Raw genomic sequence first — 17,480 nt, 5'->3', positions numbered from 1 at the left:
CCCCGGCAGATCAAGCTGCGTACTACTTTTGAAAACAACATTGAGTTAGAAAGGATTCATTGGGTTGATGAAGTCCACACTTATGAAGACGTAATCTATAGACTAGAAGACTCTTGTTCCTAGTTTATTTCTTAGTACATTTGTTTCAGTTGAAATTTCCTTTTTGACTTTCATACTGCGTTCCGCTATGTTTGTGGAGTGAGTTTCCGCCTCACTTTACTTCTTTTGATATCTTCGGATATCTGATATCATTTTCCGCACTCTGATTATATTATTTATTCATTTCTTGAGTTAAACCTTTTGTTTATAATATTTAAACATTGATTATTTCCTGTTTATGATTATGTTATTGTATATGTGGGAGGATGATTTCCTCGATACTTGATCTTTAGGTTGTGGATCACACTCTCGGGTATGCCAGTTAGGGTACCGGCTGGGGGGATGTGATAGAGTGGTATCAGAGCCCAAAGTTCAAGGAAATCCTAACCACAGAAAACAGTAACAAAACATTCCTGAGTCATAGATCCAGAAGTGACTCATCTACTCTTAGAAGTGAATAATAGAACACTTGGATTAGAAACTTGTTTAATGAAGCATAACTGAATACTTCTGAATAATGCACAATAATTATATTTGAACAAATATCATATAAGCAATAAAAGAAAAGTGCATAACACACATTAATAAAGTGAAACAAAAAGAACTTCATTAACTTTAAAAAAAAAAAAAAAGTTTACATCTGAGAAGCATAAAGGGAAATCCTAAGTACAATCATTCTAGGTGATCTCCTCTGATCTTTGTATGCCCGTTAAAGAAGAGGGGCCCCCTCGGGACCAAAGACTCCGTGCAAGAGGTACATTCCCTTACAACTACGAACATAGAGAGTCTACGGGCCTTGATCAAACGCCAGAAGCTGCAACAAGACGGGTGGCTATGGCTACCTGCAGTGGGACCACGGCACGGGGGGATCAGGGGCAAATAGGGATGGACAGCTCGAAGAAAGCGCCACATGCGGAACTGTCTAGATAGAATTCCGGCCCGTTAAAGATGAAGTCCTCGACCATCTGAGTAATCTGTGACTCTATCCTATCTTGCCGTGACTCCATCCTCTCATATATCTGCTCCTGTCTGACCTCCATCCACTCTAGCATGGAAGTCATCAATCTCATCTGAGCACCTAAATCAGTAGTCTCTGGAACTGAATGTGAAGGGCCTCCTATCTCGAAGTGTGGTGACTTGGGAATCTCATGATGCTCAAGAACAGCCTCATGCATCTCTGTATCCCTTGCCTGATCATCAGAATCTAGACCAGCATCAGCCTCATCTGCTGGAGCCTCCACCTCATCCTCATCCTCATCTATATCCTCCTCACCTTCTGGACCTGGAGATCTCACAGTCTGAGTGAGCCTCATCTGCCTGATTGTCCTAGTCCGAATGGCATATCCCAGTGATCTAGTAAGCTCCTCTGTATTCTCCAAACTAACCCCGAAGTGTCGGAAGATCAATGTCAGTAATCTCCCGAAGCAAAGGTTCTTCATACCAGGGCGTGCCACCAGATCTATCATGACCTGCTGGATGATGTAGGACAGGTCTATCAGAAATCCTGTGTAGATGCGATAGATGACTACGGCCTCCATCACAGAAACCTGGTTGTGATGTCCGGCCTTCGGCATGACTTTCGGCCGACGATGTGACCGATGATCCTAGCTGAATCTTTCATCTGTCCACTGTCTCGCGGAAGGTAGCACTCTGTGTCATCCCAGAGAGTGGCGCATATCTCATGAAGCTCGTATGGCATCAAGAATTGGTCTATCTCTACCCCGATAGGTATCCATAAGCACTGTCGTGGATAGTGTGGTACATGAAGAATGTGTGCCAGATCCCTAGTGGAGAAGTGGATCTGTGTCTCTCTGACCCTACTCTCGATAACGAGTCTGAAAGGACGACCCTATCCTCTAGCCTCCTCGATGGATATAAGGTTGCTGAAGAACAGCCTCACTAGCTCAGGATAGACAGGTAAGTTTGTTGTGAAGAGATGAGTCCATGCCTATGTGTCGAATTGCTGTCAAATCCGGAAGACCCGAAGCTCTCGCAAGTGAAGAAGTCTCCCGTACTCCATGCGGCAGTACTCGAAGTATGCCTCGTACAAGAACTCTGCATGTGGTGTGTCGAAGAGATCGAGTCGATTGACCTCTGCTCTAGGCTAAGCTGGAACTCTACCTCTGCCTCGCCTAGCTCCAACTATCCTGCCTCTGCCTCGTCCACCTCTCTGCATGGTGTGATGTCTGTTGGAAAAGATAAGAGACATTGCATGTTAGTACTATTTCGAAAATTCTGCTAGAAGGGCATTTTCGTAATTTTCATCAAAATTGGAAATTTGGGGAAAATGTAAATTGAGCATACTAGCATGTGCGCAATACTTGGAATTGCATGTCTATGAAGTTTACTAGAAGAAAATCGATCGAAATCTTGGTCTAAAGTTGAAAATTCAGCAAGAAGGAATTTGGGGATTTTGCATTCTAGGTCAAATTGGATTTTTGAAAATTTTGGAATTGGTAAGATCAAAGTACATGTTCACATTCACAGTATCATTTTGATTGCGTAGCATTTGATTTCGTGCAAAAATTCCAAGCGGTTTGAGAGAAATCGAAGTTTCTAAAGTTAACGATTTCGGTACGAAAGCGATATGAGAAGTGCTAGATTGTTGTTGAACTTGTTGTTTAAGCATGGAATTGTGCTAAAAACCTAGGGAACATGTTTCTAAGTGTTCCTAAGCATGATTCCTAGCATTAGATACAAGCAACACATGGTTTTTGGATAAATTTCAAGATTTAAAAGAAGAAACTGAGAAAGAGAATGCTAGAGTGCAAAGACCCTGGCAGCCAAGGAATCCTGGATTTGTGGATCGAACTGATCGACATTTTGTGAGACCTACGCCTTACCCTACTCTTGCTTTTCAGTCTAGGAGTGTAGGTCAGAGACCTGGATTTCAGCAACCAGGCCAGTCTGGTAAGTTTGGTGGGAATCGGCCGCCGTTGAATGTGAATGCTAGGCCCGTGAATGCTATTCCTAGGCCTTTGGATCAGAAGCCTCCGGTTGCACCTGTTTCTGTTGGACTTAGCAATCCTATTTGCTTTCTCTGTAAGCAGCCTGGTCACTTTGCTCGTGGTTGTCCGAAGGGGTCTGTTCAACAGTCTGCTCCTGTAGTGAAAAATGCTCCTGTTCCTCCTTCTGGAAGAGTGTTCAGTATTACCGGGATGTGAATCATGAAGTGGTTACAGGTACATTAATTGTTGCTTCCATTCCTACATTTGTGTTATTTGATACCGGTGCGTCTCATTCTTTCATATCGTCTGCTTTTATCAAGAAGATTGATTTGGAACCTAAGATTTTATCTAGTTGTTTATCGATTTGTACTCTTACTAGACCTGTTGTGAAACTAGATAAAGGATTGGTTAAGTGTCCTATTTTGGTTGGTGGGAAGAATTAGGAAGCCAATTTTGTACTATTGGATATGAAGGATTTTGATGTCATTTTGGGTATTCATTGGTTGACTACCCATAATGCTGTAATTTTGTGTTCTTCGAAGAGAATTCAATTTCGGATTAGTGGAAGTTCAATGTTTGAATTCCAAGGTGAGAAAGGAAGAATTGGTAAGAAGACGCTGTCTGCACTGATGCAAGTCTATGCATTAGTTGAAGGTTTGCCATCTGAAGGAAAGTTTAAGAAAGTAGAAGAAGTTGGCATTGTATGTGACTTCGTTGATGTTTTTACTGAAGATCTTTCAGGCGTGCCACCTGATAGAGAAGTGGAATTTTCTATTGATCTAATCCCTGGTGTTGCCCCGGTATCCAAGGCTTCATATAGAATGGCTCCCATTGAGTTGGTTGAGTTGCAAAAGCAGTTGAATGAACTCTTGGATAGAAGTTTCATTCGACCTAGTGTTTCGCCTTGGGGAGCTCCTGTCTTGTTTGTTAAGAAGAAAGACGGTAGTATGCGTCTGTGCATTGATTACCGTGAGTTGAACAAGTTGACCATTAAGAATAGATACCCGCTGCCCCGAATTGATGATCTCTTTAATCAGTTGAAGGGTACAGTAGTGTTCTCGAAGATTCATTTAAGGTCTGGACATCACCAATTGAAAGTGAAGTCAAGTGATATTTTCAAGATGGTGTTTAGAACAAGGTATGGTCATTTTGAGTTTCGAGTTATGCCTTTCGGATTGACTAATGCTCCTGCTGTGTTCATGGATCTCATGTAAAACCCAGCCCTAACCTTGACCCGGAAACCTTGTTATTTGTAGGTCCGATGACCCGAAGTAAAGTAAGAAGTCAGCTTTGGGCCATCCCAGTGGAGGACTTGGTGTCTGGCTTTGAATCCATGAAAGTTGATGATGAAGTTCTATTTATGGAAACTGAATCTTGATGAAGATCGGATTAGTTGATGGACTTGGAGTGCTTTCTATCTTGGTTTGAAGGCATTTCTACCTATTAGGTAAGTCACTTGACATGTTTGCAAAACCCCTTTAGGATTGGATTTGATCTGGGTCTTCAATTCCCTGTTTTGGAATTGCTGTCAGCATTGGTCAACTGATTGGTCGACTGGACCAGTCGACCAATCCACTCGACCAATGAGTGCTGTCTTTGGCAATTAGGTTATTCTTGCTCTATTTAAGTCCAATCTCGAGTCTACTTCGTATTTGCTGCCTCCAAACTCTTTGGAACGAACCAAAGACCTCTGCAAGTCATCTCCCTTGCATCCTTGGTGATTTTCTTGACGGATCTTCGTCAAAACTCTTCCTTTTCATCAAAAGGTATGTCTACACTCTCTTCTTCTCCTCTATCTCTTATTTTCTTTCCTTTTTGAGTTGAGACAGTAGAGGAGATACTGCATTCTCTGTTGCAAACATCTCTGGACTTGTCTCTCATGATCATCCTAAGGATTAAAGGCTAGAACAATGATCTTAACCATGATCATTGCAAGCTTTTGAAGGAATCATGATCAAACCATGATCTAATCTTTGTTAAACTTCTGATTTGAATTCTGATCTCCTTGGATCTTCTATATTGATCATTTTAGTAGTTAATTGCTGTGTTTTCTTTTCATGATCCATGATCTATCAATCTCTAGTTGTTCTCTTCTACCATACTATGTGTTCTTCATGAATCATGATAGTTACATATATGGTAGGTTTTGTTTCCTTATTTAGATTTATGCTTTTAAGCCTATTTCCTTGAAGATCTAAGTATGCTTTTCATGATACCTTTACCTGAAGCAATGATCCCTTCTCCTATTGTTCTTGTCTTTGATTTCTATTTTGAATTCATCAAGATCCATGGTTGATCTAATTATGGTAACTTTTTGTTTCCTAATTTGGATCTTGATGGCTTGATTTGATTAGTGTTTTGAGGTCCCCTATATGTTAGAATACTACTGATGTAGTTTACCCCTTGATTAGTACCCTTTTCAACCACCAAATTCGGATTTCATATCTTAAAACTCTGTTTTTTTTAGGCTCTATCGTCTGCATTGGTCGATTGATTGGTCGATTGGACCCGATCGACCAATCCACTCGACCAATGAGTACAGCAACTCCAGGAATTGGTCTGTGTTGGATGTTTTGGTATCTTTTCTGTTAGGGATCTTTCCTAATATGTTGTATACACTTGTTTAGGACCTTCTTCTCAAGTTTGCCAAGATCTTACTTGATTTCTTAGGATTCCTTTGCGAGTTATAAAAGGTAAGGATGGTTATTTCCTTAATTACATAGATAGCATGAATCTAGTTTCTATATTTGAATATCATTGATATGTTTCCTTAATTAGATTCTTACAACGATATACTACTGTTGCATAACCTTGATTACAGTAGCATTGCTTAAATTGATTCATGTATGATTTACTGACCAATTATATACAAAGTGATTGTAATTATTGATTTCTTTCCATATATGAAGTTACCATATATGTGATGATCTGAATTGATGCATGTGTATGCTTAAGTATGGTTTGGAAAGGAGAGGTGTCCTTTTGACACTTTTGTCCTTGGACTACTACGGGAATATTATGGGATGTTTCCGGAGATGCCCTATGGACACCTTCCTAAACTGTTGGATGACATATCTAGGATTGTCTAGTAGTGTTTGGCTAGGATGTCCTGTTATGTCAGACCCTAATCGGAGGGGTATTGAGACCGAACGACCCGTGGTAGCAATGAGGATTCATGAGCGCTCAAGACCGGTAACCAACCCGTGAGAGGACAGGAATCACATTGTGGAGGCCATTTATTGGTAGGATTGCATATGGTTAGACTTGGGCTCACGGGCACTTAAGACCGGTAACCAACCCGTGAGAGGACGTGAGAGCTTCCCGTTTACCATATGTGGATGATCAATAGGGTTGATGAGTCCGTAGTCAAGGACTATGATGACTCTAGTGTGAAGGATACCGGAAAGGATCGTCAGGGACGAGGAATGGACGTATCTGGATCTGACTTGATGTAACTAAGTAGAAGACTTGCATTTGGCTAGGTTTTACCCTGACATGCGCCGGTACTTAGACCAATGGTGATGTGAGAGAGTGGTGACTTAACCCCCAGCCATGGAATGTCCTGAGGGATGTCGGACCCATTACCAACTGATGATGAGTGATTGAGATCTTCCTAAAGAAGTACGGTGCTATGACTTAAAGCATGTCTGCCAATAGAGACCAGCATACATAGAGTTAGATTCATTCATTCATTGCTTGTCTCATATCATATTGCATTTATGTTTGTTCTGAAATCTTGCCATTTATGTTATTACGGATTTAACTGCCTTACTGAGTTTCTGTGAAACTCATTCCTTTATTGTACAATGTTTGTTAGACTATTCTGCAGTGCTTGAATATTATGACGGTCCCTATGAAGAAGCGCAAGGCGAAGAGGCATATCTCCGGGGAAGGTGATTGCGGTTACCACAATTACACTTTGAAGATCCCGCAGTGGTTATGCTCGGTACGATGCTTAATCCGACCATTGAGTGGAAGCGTCCTTGTGCCATTTATGAGATTTACACTTATAAGGATGTTGTCTATAAAGTGGAGAACAATTTAGTTACCCATTGTACTTGCTATTGGGATTAGATTTTGTCTAGTTTATTCTCTTTTGGAGCTACTTTTCCGCTTGTTGTAGAGTGGGATTTTTGCCTCACTTTACTTATCTGTTTTGACACTCTGATTATATCTAGTATTCTGATTTATTTATGATTCATTCTTTCCTTATTGGATCTATGGTTTATCTTCCGCACTTTTATTATGATTGTTCATGATTATGTTATTGTTTATGTGGGAGGTTGATTACTCGATACCTGATCTTCGGGCTGTGGATCACACTCTCGGGTATGCCAGATAGGGTACCGGCTGGGAGGATGTGACAGATTGGTATCAGAGCCCAAGGTTCGAGGAGATCCTAACCACAAAAGACAATAACTGAACATTCCTGAGTCATTGATCTAAAATGACTCTTCTACTCTTAGAAGTGAATAATAGAACACTTGGATTAGAAACTTAACCTTTGAGGCATAACAGAACATTTCCGAATAACATAACATAATTATACTTGAACAAATGTCACTAATGCAAGGAAAAGAAAGGTGCATAATATACAATAATTAAGTGAAACAAAATGAACTTCATTAATTTCAAAAGTTTTTACAATGATTACATCTGAAATGCATAAATGGAAATCCTAGGGTACGGTCTATCTAGGTGATCTTCTACGATCTCTGTATGCTCCGAACTCCTCCGCTAGGCTGAGTCACCCGATGCTCTATCCTATCTGTCGTGACTCCATCCTCTCATACATCTGCTCTGTCCGACCTCCATCCTCTCTAGCATGGAAGTCATCGATCTCATCTGTGCCCCAAGATCCGAAGTCTCTGGAACTGCATGTGAAGGGCCACCTGCCTCGAAGTGTGATGAAGGAAACTCGTGATGCAGCTCGGCCTCGTGCATATCTGCATCATCTCCGGCCTGATCATCACTATCGGGACCGATATCCTCTCCTCCATCCTCGACCCCTGATCCTCATCCTCGACTCCTCATCATCCTCACCCTCCGGACCGGGGAGATCTCTCTTCTGCTGCGGTCTCATCGACGAATGGTCCGAGTCCCAATAGAGTATCCACGTGAACCGGTGTCCACCTTTGGTGTATCCTCGAAGCTCACCCCGAAATGCACGAAGATCAAGGTCGGTAGCCTCCCATAGCAAAGGTTCCGCATGCTAGGCCGCGAGAACTAAGTCCGGCATGACCTGCTGAATGATGTAGGAGAGATCGATCTCGAAGCCCATGTAGATACGGTAGATGACTAAGGCCTCCATCAACGTGACCCGATGGTGATGTCCGGCTTTCGGCATAATGTTTCGGCCGACTATGCGACCGATAATCCGTGCGAGAATCCGTCATCCGTCCGTTGGTCCACGGAGTGAAGCATCGACGGCTATCCCATAGCGTAGAGCATATCTTGCGAAGCTCGTACGGCATCGGATGGCTGTCCGGATCTGCCCCTGCGGGTATCCACACACCTTGCTTGTGGATAGTAAGGAACAGCCAAGATCTCAGCCCGGTGCCGGGTGGAGAAGCGAATGCGAGTCCGGAAGACCACTGCTCCTTAGGACAAGTCTAAGTGGATGTCCTTGGCCTCGAGCCTCCTCTGTGTAGGTAAGGTTGCTGAAGAACAACCTCACTAGTTCCGGGTATACCGGCAGATCCTCGGTGAAGAGATGAGTCCACCGCAATGTGTCGAATCTCTACCGAATCCTAAAGGCTACGAGCTGGCGTAAGTGAAGTAGACGTCCCATCTCGATATTGCGATGGCGAAGTAGGCCTCGTACGGGAACTCGGCCTGAGGTGTGTCAAACATGTCTGGTCTCCTAACCTCCTGTCTAGGCTCTGAAGGAACCTGACCTCTGCCCCTAAGAGCACCTACAATGCGACCACGACCTCTACCTCGTCCTCGCCCTCCCCTCTGCATAGTGTGTATCTGTGAAAGAAACAAGAGACAATTCCAATTAGTGCTACCTTAAGATTTGAGCCAAAAGGGTATTTTCGTAATTTTTCGGAAAATTTCAAATTTGGGGGAAATTTGATTTGAACATACTAGCATGTGCGCAATACTTGGAATTTCATGTCTATGAAGTTTGTTTGATGAAAATCGATCGAAAACTTGGATTAAAGCGAAAAATTCAGCAAGAAGGAAATTTGGGGATTTTGCAATTTAGGTCAAAATTGGATTTTTGAAAAGTTGAAATTGGTTAAATCAAATTGTAGGGACCTATCTACAGTATCATCTTGAGCATGTAGCATTTGATCTCGTGCGAAAATTTCAAGCGGTTTGAGAGAAAACGAAGTTTTTCTAAAGATATCGATTTCGGTATGAAAACGTTGCGAGATGAACACCAATATGTTAAAACTTGTTGTCTATGCATGGCATTGTGTTTAAAACCTAGGGAATATGTTTCTAAGCATTCCTAAGCATGATTTCTAGCATTGGATACAAGCAAAGCATGGTTTTGTTTGAAATGCAAGCATGAGAAGATGAAAATGGAAGAAAGAATGAGAGTTTTACCTTGTTTGTGATGGTTGTGTGTTGTTGTGTTGTTGTTGAAGCACCAAATCACCTCAAGAACACTTGTGAGAACTTTTGGAGACTTTCCCTAGAGCTCTCTCACCTTTGGAAGAAGTTAGAATGAGGTTGGAATGTGGAAATGAGGCTTATAATGCGAATTTTCGCATTACATGCACGCATTGGTCGACTCATTGGTCGGCTGGGTCGATCGACCAATCACTCGACCAATGGTCACAGAGACCTCTTTTGCTGTTGAATTTTTGGAAAATGTGATTTTTTGCCTTATGGATTATTGTTTGATGACTATATGGATATATTTAAGCATGATTTAAGTTTTCAAATCATTTGGACTTGTGGTTTACGTTGAAACTTCGAAATTCGGTATTTTGATGTTCTCGGTGTTGCAGAATGGTTACTCTGAGAAGTGGGCGTGGTGAATCAAGTGGTCAAGGAGGTGGTGAAATACCTCATGGAGGTGGTGAGATACCTAATGTTGATCGGGGGTACCCATGAGATACCAGGTGCCCCGAATGTTGGAAGTTTCCGAGATATTGCCAATATTATGGGCAATATGATGCGGCAACAAGCGGCTCGGTTCAACCGGATGTTGGTGGGTTTCATGACTCTGCATAATGAGACCCGAGCTGGTGCTAATGTGAATCCTCATGCCGCGATCTGAATGCGGGAGGTTTAGCTGGAACTCCTCATACTACTTTGATGGAGAGTTTTACGAAGATGCAAGTACCCACTTTCCTTTGGAGTTACCAAGGACCCCTTGTTTCCTAACAAGTGGCTTCGTGAGTTGGAGAAGGCTTTCCGAGCATCTGCAATGCTCGGAAGCTCGAGAAGATTCTTTTTGCTTTGAACAGAAGTTGCAACAAGAAGGCTGATGCATGGTGGATCTCCACTCGGCTGTTTTGGAAGGTTTGCATGCGGGAGTTGTAACTTGGGAGTTGTTCAAAGAGGCTTTTTGTATGAATTACTTTCCCGAGGCGGTAAAAGATGCGAAGGAAGCTGAGTTCATGATTCTTACACAAGGATCTCTGTACGTGTTGGAGTACCAACGAAGTTCGAGGAGCTTCATTTCTTTGCTCCAGATTCTCCGAAGGATGACCTCGCCAAAGCAAAGAAGTTCTTCAAAGGACTACGCCACTGCCATTAAAGCTTACCTCACGATCCCGGCCTATAGTGAGCTATGCTCAAGTGGTGCGAGAACTCGAAGAAGTTGGAAGAAACGAGAGAAGGAAAGTGCTCGTGTGCAAAAGCCACGGCGATCAAGGAATTCTGGTTTGGTGGATCGTAATGATCGTCGTTTTGTGAGACCTACACCCTACCCCACTCCTACCTTTCAGCCTAAGAGTGTAGGTCGAACATGGGTTTTCAGCAGCCCGGCCGGTTTAGACGGTATGGCGGAAACCGACCACCAGCAAGTGCAAGTGCAAGTGCAGGCAGTGCAAGGCCTTTTGTTCGAAGCCCTCTGTTGCAGCCACCCCTGTTGGATCCGGCAATCTGTTTGCTTCTCTGCAAGCAAGCTGGTCATTTCGCTCGTGCTGTCCGAAGCGGCACTGCCCAGCAGCTTTGCCCCGGTGGTGAAGAGTGCTCCTGCTCCTCCCTCTAGTAGAGTTTTCGGTATTTCCGTCTTTGAGCGGGATCCAAGCCATGAAGTGATTTCGGGTACATTGTTAGTTGCTTCTATTTCTGCATTTGTCTTATTTGATACGGGTGCATCTCATTCGTTCATGTCATCTGCATTCATCAAGAAGACTAACCTAATCCACGAGAAGTTGTCTAGTTGTTTATTGATTAGTACACCTCTTTGGTCTGTTGTGAAACTAGATAAGGGGTTATCTAAATGTCTGTGTTGATTGGTGAGAAGAACTTGGAAGCCAATTTTGTAATTCTTGACATGAAGGACTTCGATATTATTTTGGGAATCGATTGGTTAACAGCCCACAAAGCTGTGTTCCTTTGTTCCTCAAAGAAGATTCAGTTCCATATTGGTGGAAGTCCGGTCTTGGAATTTCGGGGGGAAAAGAGAAGGGTTTGTAAGAAAGTGTTGTCCTAGCACTGATGCAAGTCTATGCCCTAGTGGATGATGCTTCATCCGAAGGCAAGGGTAAAGTGGAGAAAAGAGTCGATGAAGTCGGGGTTGTGCGTGACTTTGTTGATGTCTTCCCCGATGATCTATCGGGAGTGCCTCCAGAGACGGGGATGTCGAGTTTTCTATTGATCTCGTCCACTGGTGCCGCTCCGGTATCTAAAGCTCCGTATAGGATGGCTCCTCTTGAGTTGAAAGAGTTGCAAAATCAGTTGAATGAGCTCATTGATAGAGGTTTTGTACAGCCTAGTGTGTCACCTTGGGGAGCTCCGGTCTTGTTTGTCAAGAAGAAAGACGATAGTATGCGCTTGTGCATCGACTACCGTGAGTTGAATAAGTTGACTATCAAGAATAGATATCCGCTGCCCGAATTGATGATCTCTTCGATCGGTTGAAGGGTGCGATTGTGTTCTCAAAGATTGACTTAAGGTCCGGATATCACCAATTGAAAGTGAAGTCTAGTGATATCTTCAAGACAGCTTTCCGAACACGGTATGGTCACTACGAGTTTAGAGTCATGCCCTTTGGATTGACCAATGCTCCTGCGGTGTTCATGGACCTCATGAACCGAGTATTTCACGATGTGCTTGATAAGTTTGTGATTGTTTTCATTGATGACATCTTGATCTATTCGAAGAGCGAAGAAGAGCATGCGAGTCATCTAAGCTTCACTTTGCAAAGGTTGCGAGAAAAGAAGTTGTTCGCTAAGTTTAGCAAGTGTGATTTACGGCTTAAGAGAGTGGTATTCCTTGGTCATGTAGTTTCAGCCGAAGGTATTCATGTGTCGATCTGAAAAGGTTCAAGCTGTGGCTGATTGGGAAAGACCGAAGTCGATAACGGAAATAAGAAGTTTTCTTGGATTGGCGGGTTACTACGGAAGGTTTATTGAGAACTTTTCTCGGTTGGCTGCTCCTATGACTAAGTTGACCAGGAAAGAAGAAAAGTTTGTTTGGTCTGACGCTTGCGAGAAGAATTTCCAAGAGTTGAAAGATAGATTGACAAGTGCCCCGGTTTTGACTATACCCGATAGTTCCGGTGGTATGACGGTTTATACCGATGCGTCAAAGATTGGATTGGGTTGCGTCTTGATGCAACATGGCAAGGTCGTAGCCTATGCTTCTCGGCAATTGAAAGATTATGAGTGGAATTACCCCACTCACGATCTAGAACTTGCCGCTGTTGTCTTTGCTTTCAAGATTTGGAGACATTACCTCTACGGTGAGAAGATTGCCATTTTCACGGATCATAAGAGTTTGAAATACTTCTTTACCCAAAAGGAGTTGAACATGAGACAAAGGAGATGGTTGGAACTAGTCTCCGATTATGATTGTGATATTCAATATCACCCTGGGTAAGCAAACGTTGTTGCTTGATGCTCTTAGTAGGAAGAACCAGGAAGAAGACTTTGGATTTGAATGCTTTGAGTTTACCATTGTGGTCTTCTATTGAGAGTTTTGATTTGGAAATCGTCCACTGAGAATTCTGATTTTATTCTTTACGCCATGACGGCAAGATGGTCTTAGAGATAAGATTGTTGCTCTGCGAGAGTTCGATCAAGAGCTTTTGATCAAAGTTGAGAAGATTTCTTCGAATCCTGATTCGGACCCCGACTTTGGTATATCCATGGATGGTGCTTTGTTGTTTAGAGAAAGACTGTGTGTGCCTACAAACGAAGAAATTAAGAAAGAAATATTGAAGGAAGCACACCAGTCAGTCTTTACTATACACCCGGGAAGCACCAAGATGTACAAGGACTTGAAGGAACATTTTTGGTGGATTGGTCCGAAGGCTGATGTTGATGATTTTGTTGCCGGGTGTGAGACTTGCCAACGTGTGAAAGCCGTTCGACAACCTCCATCTGGATTACTTCAACCTCTTCCTATTCCTAGTTGGAAGTGGGAGGATATCTCCATGGACTTTGTGACTAGCTTGCCTCGGACAAGTAAAGGCAATGACACTTGTGTGGGTGATTGTTGATAGGTTGACCAAATCAGCCCACTTCATTCCTATAAAGATCACTCATACTCCGGATAAGCTAGCAAGGCTTTATGTGGATAATGTGGTTCGTCCGCATGGTGTGCCATTGAGTATTGTTTCGGATCGTGATCCTAGGTTCACCTCAAGGTTTTGGAATAGTTTGCGAAGGCCTTGGGAACCCAATTGAACTTGAGTACAGCTTATCATCCACGGTCGATGGACAATGCGAGCGGACAATTCAGACATTGGAAGACATGCTCAGATCTTGTGTGGTGGATATGGGTGGTAATTGGGATGAACACCTAGCTTTGGTTGAGTTTGCCTATAACAACAGGTTATCAAGAAACAATAGGCATGGCTCCATTCAAGGCTTTGTATGGTAGTACTTGTAGGACACCTTTGTCTTTGGATGAGAGCAGTTGAAAGAAAAGTCTTAGGTCTGAAATGATTGAAGCTACGAGTGCTATGGTAGATATGATAAGAGAAAGGATTAAGTCTGCCCAGTCAAGACAGAAATCTTATGCCGATAAGAGAAGGACCGATTTGGAATTTCAAGTTGGAGAGAAAGTATTTCTGAAAGTTTCACCAATGAAGGGTGTGATGAGATTCAATGTTAAGGGAAAGCTTAGCCCTCGTTACATTGGACCTTTCGAGATTTTGGAAAAGGTTGGACCTGTTGCGTATCGATTAGCATTACCTCCGCCTCTTGCTGGTGTTCACAATGTGTTTCATATTTCGATGCTCCGAAAATACATAGAGAATCCGGAACACATTTTGCAGCAAGCACTCGAAGGACTTAGTGCTGATTTGACCTACGATGAAGAACCGGCCGAAATCTTGGATAGGAAGGACAAGCAGTTGCGGAATCGCACCATCCCTTTGGTGAAGATTCGGTGGAAGAACCATACCCCTGAAGAAGCTTCTTGGGAGAAGGAAGAAGACATGAAGGAGAAGTTTCCTTACCTCTTTGGAAGCACATGTACGCTTTCAATTTCGAGGACGAAATTTCTTTAAGGGGGGGAGAATGTAAAAACCAGCCCTAACCTTGACCCGGAAACCTTGTTATTTGTAGGTCCGATGACCCGAAGTAAAGTAAGAAGTCAGCTTTGGGCCATCCCAGTGGAGGACTTGGTGTCTGGCTTTGAATCCATGAAAGTTGATGATGAAGTTCTATTTATGGAAACTGAATCTTGATGAAGATCGGATTAGTTGATGGACTTGGATTGCTCTCTATCTTGGTTTGAAGGCATTTCTACCTATTAGGTAAGTCACTTGACATGTGTGTAAAACCCCTTTAGGATTGGATTTGATCTGGGTCTTCAATTCCCTGTTTTGGAATTGCTGTCAGCATTAGTCGACTGATTGGTCGACTGGACCAGTTGACCAATCCACTCGACCAATGAGTGCTGTCTTTGGCAATTAGGTTATTCTTCCTCTATTTAAGTCCAATCTCGAGTCTACTTCGTATTTGCTGCCTCCAAACTCTTTGGAACGAACCAAAGACCTCTGCAAGTCATCTCCCTTGCATCCTTGGTGATTTTCTTGACGGATCTTCGTCAAAACTCTTCCTTTTCATCAAAAGGTATGTCTACACTCTCTTCTTCTCCTCTATCTCTTATTTTCTTTCCTTTTTGAGTTGAGACAGTAGAGGAGATAGTGCATTCTCTGTTGCAAACATCTCTAGACTTGTCTCTCATGATCATCCTAAGGATTAAAGGCTAGAACAATGATCTTAACTATGATCATTGCAAGCTTTTGAAGGAATCATGATCAAACCATGATCTAATCTTTGTTAAACTTCTGATTTGAATTCTGATCTCCTTGGATCTTCTATATTGATCATGTTAGTAGTTAATTGCTGTGTTTTCTTTTCATGATCCATGATCTATCAATCTCTAGTTGTTCTCTTCTACCATACTATGTGTTCTTCATGAATCATGATAGTTACATATATGGTAGGTTTTGTTTCCTTATTTAGATTTATGCTTTTAAGCCTATTTCCTTGAAGATCTAAGTATGCTTTTCATGATACCTTTACCTGAAGCAATGATCCCTTCTCCTATTGTTCTTGTCTTTGATTTCTATTTTGAATTCATCAAGATCCATGGTTGATCTAATTATGGTAACTTTTTGTTTCCTAATTTGGATCTTGATGGCTTGATTTGATTAGTGTTTTGAAGTCCCCTATATGTTAGAATACTACTGATGTAGTTTACCCCTTGATTAGTACCCTTTTGAACCACCAAATTCGGATTTCATATCTTAAAACTCTGTTTTTTTTAGGCTCTTTATTGCATTGGTTGATCGATTGGTCGATGGACCCGATCGACCAATCCACTCGACCAATGAGTACAGCAACTCCAGAATTGGTCTGTGTTGGATGTTTTGGTATCTTTCTGTTATGGATCTTTCCTAATATGTTGTATACACTTGTTTAGGACCTTCTTCTCAAGTTTGCCAAGATCTTACTTGGTTTCTTAGGATTCCTTTGCGAGTTATAAAAGGTAAGGATGGTTATTTCCTTAATTACATAGAGAGCATGAATCTAGTTTCTATATTTGAATATCATTGATATGTTTCCTTAATTAGATTCTTACAATGATATACTACTGTTGCATAACCTTGATTACAGTAGCATTGCTTAAATTGATTCATGTATGATTTACTTACCAATTATATACAAAGTGATTGTAATTATTGATTTCTTTCCATATATGAAGTTACCATATATGTGATGATCTGAATTGATGCATGTGTATGCTTAAGTATGGTTTGGAAAGGAGAGGTGTCCTTTTGACACTTCTGTCCTTGGACTACTACGGGAATATTATGGGATGTTTCCGGAGATGCCCTATGGACACCTTCCTAAACTGTTGGATGACATATCTAGGATTGTCTAGTAGTGTTTGGCTAGGATGTCCTGTTATGTCAGACCCTAATCGGAGGGGTATTGAGACCAAACGACCCGTGGTAGCAATAGGGATTCATGGGCGCTCAAGACCGGTAACCAACCCGTGAGAGGGCAGGAATCACATTGTGGGGGCCATTTATTGGTAGGATTGCATATGGTTAGACTTGGGCTCACGGGCGCTTAAGACCGGTAACCAACCCATGAGAGGACGTGAGAGCTTCCCGTTTACCATATGTGGATGATCAAAAGGGTTGATGAGTCCGTAGTCAAGGACTATGAGGACTCTAGTGTGAAGGATACTGGAAAGGATCATCAGGGACGAGGAATGGACGTATCTGGATCTGACTTGATGTAACTAAGTAGAAGACTTGCATTTGGCTAGGTTTTACCCTGACATGCGCTGGTACTTAGACCAATGGTGATGTGAGAGAGTGGTGACTTAACCCCCAGCCATGGAATGTCCCGAGGGATGCCGGACCCATTACCAACTGATGATGAGTGATTGAGACCTTCCTAAAGAAGTACGGTGCTATGACTTAAAGCATGTCTGCCAATAGAGACCAGCATACATAGAGTTAGATTCATTCATTCATTGCTTGTCTCATATCATATTGCATTTATGTTTGTTCTGAAATCCTGCCATTTATGTTATTATGGATTTAATTGCCTTACTGAGTTTCTTTGAAACTCATTCCTTTATTGTACAATGTTTGTTAGACTATCCTGCAGGTACTGAATATTATGACGGTCCCTATGAAGAAGTGCAAGGCGAAGAGGCATATCTCCAGGAAGGTGATTGCGGTTACCACAATTACACTGAAGATCCCGCGAGTGGTTATGCTCGGTACGATGCTTAGTCCGACCATTGAATGGAAGCGTCCTTGTGCCA

Source organism: Hakea prostrata, chromosome 2 (assembly GCF_041222555.1).
Source record: "Hakea prostrata isolate BN-2017 chromosome 2, UWA_Hpros_2, whole genome shotgun sequence".
Classification (NCBI taxonomy): domain Eukaryota; kingdom Viridiplantae; phylum Streptophyta; class Magnoliopsida; order Proteales; family Proteaceae; genus Hakea; species Hakea prostrata.
The sequence above is the reverse complement of the archived record's forward strand: the minus strand, read 5'-3'. Positions refer to the sequence as shown.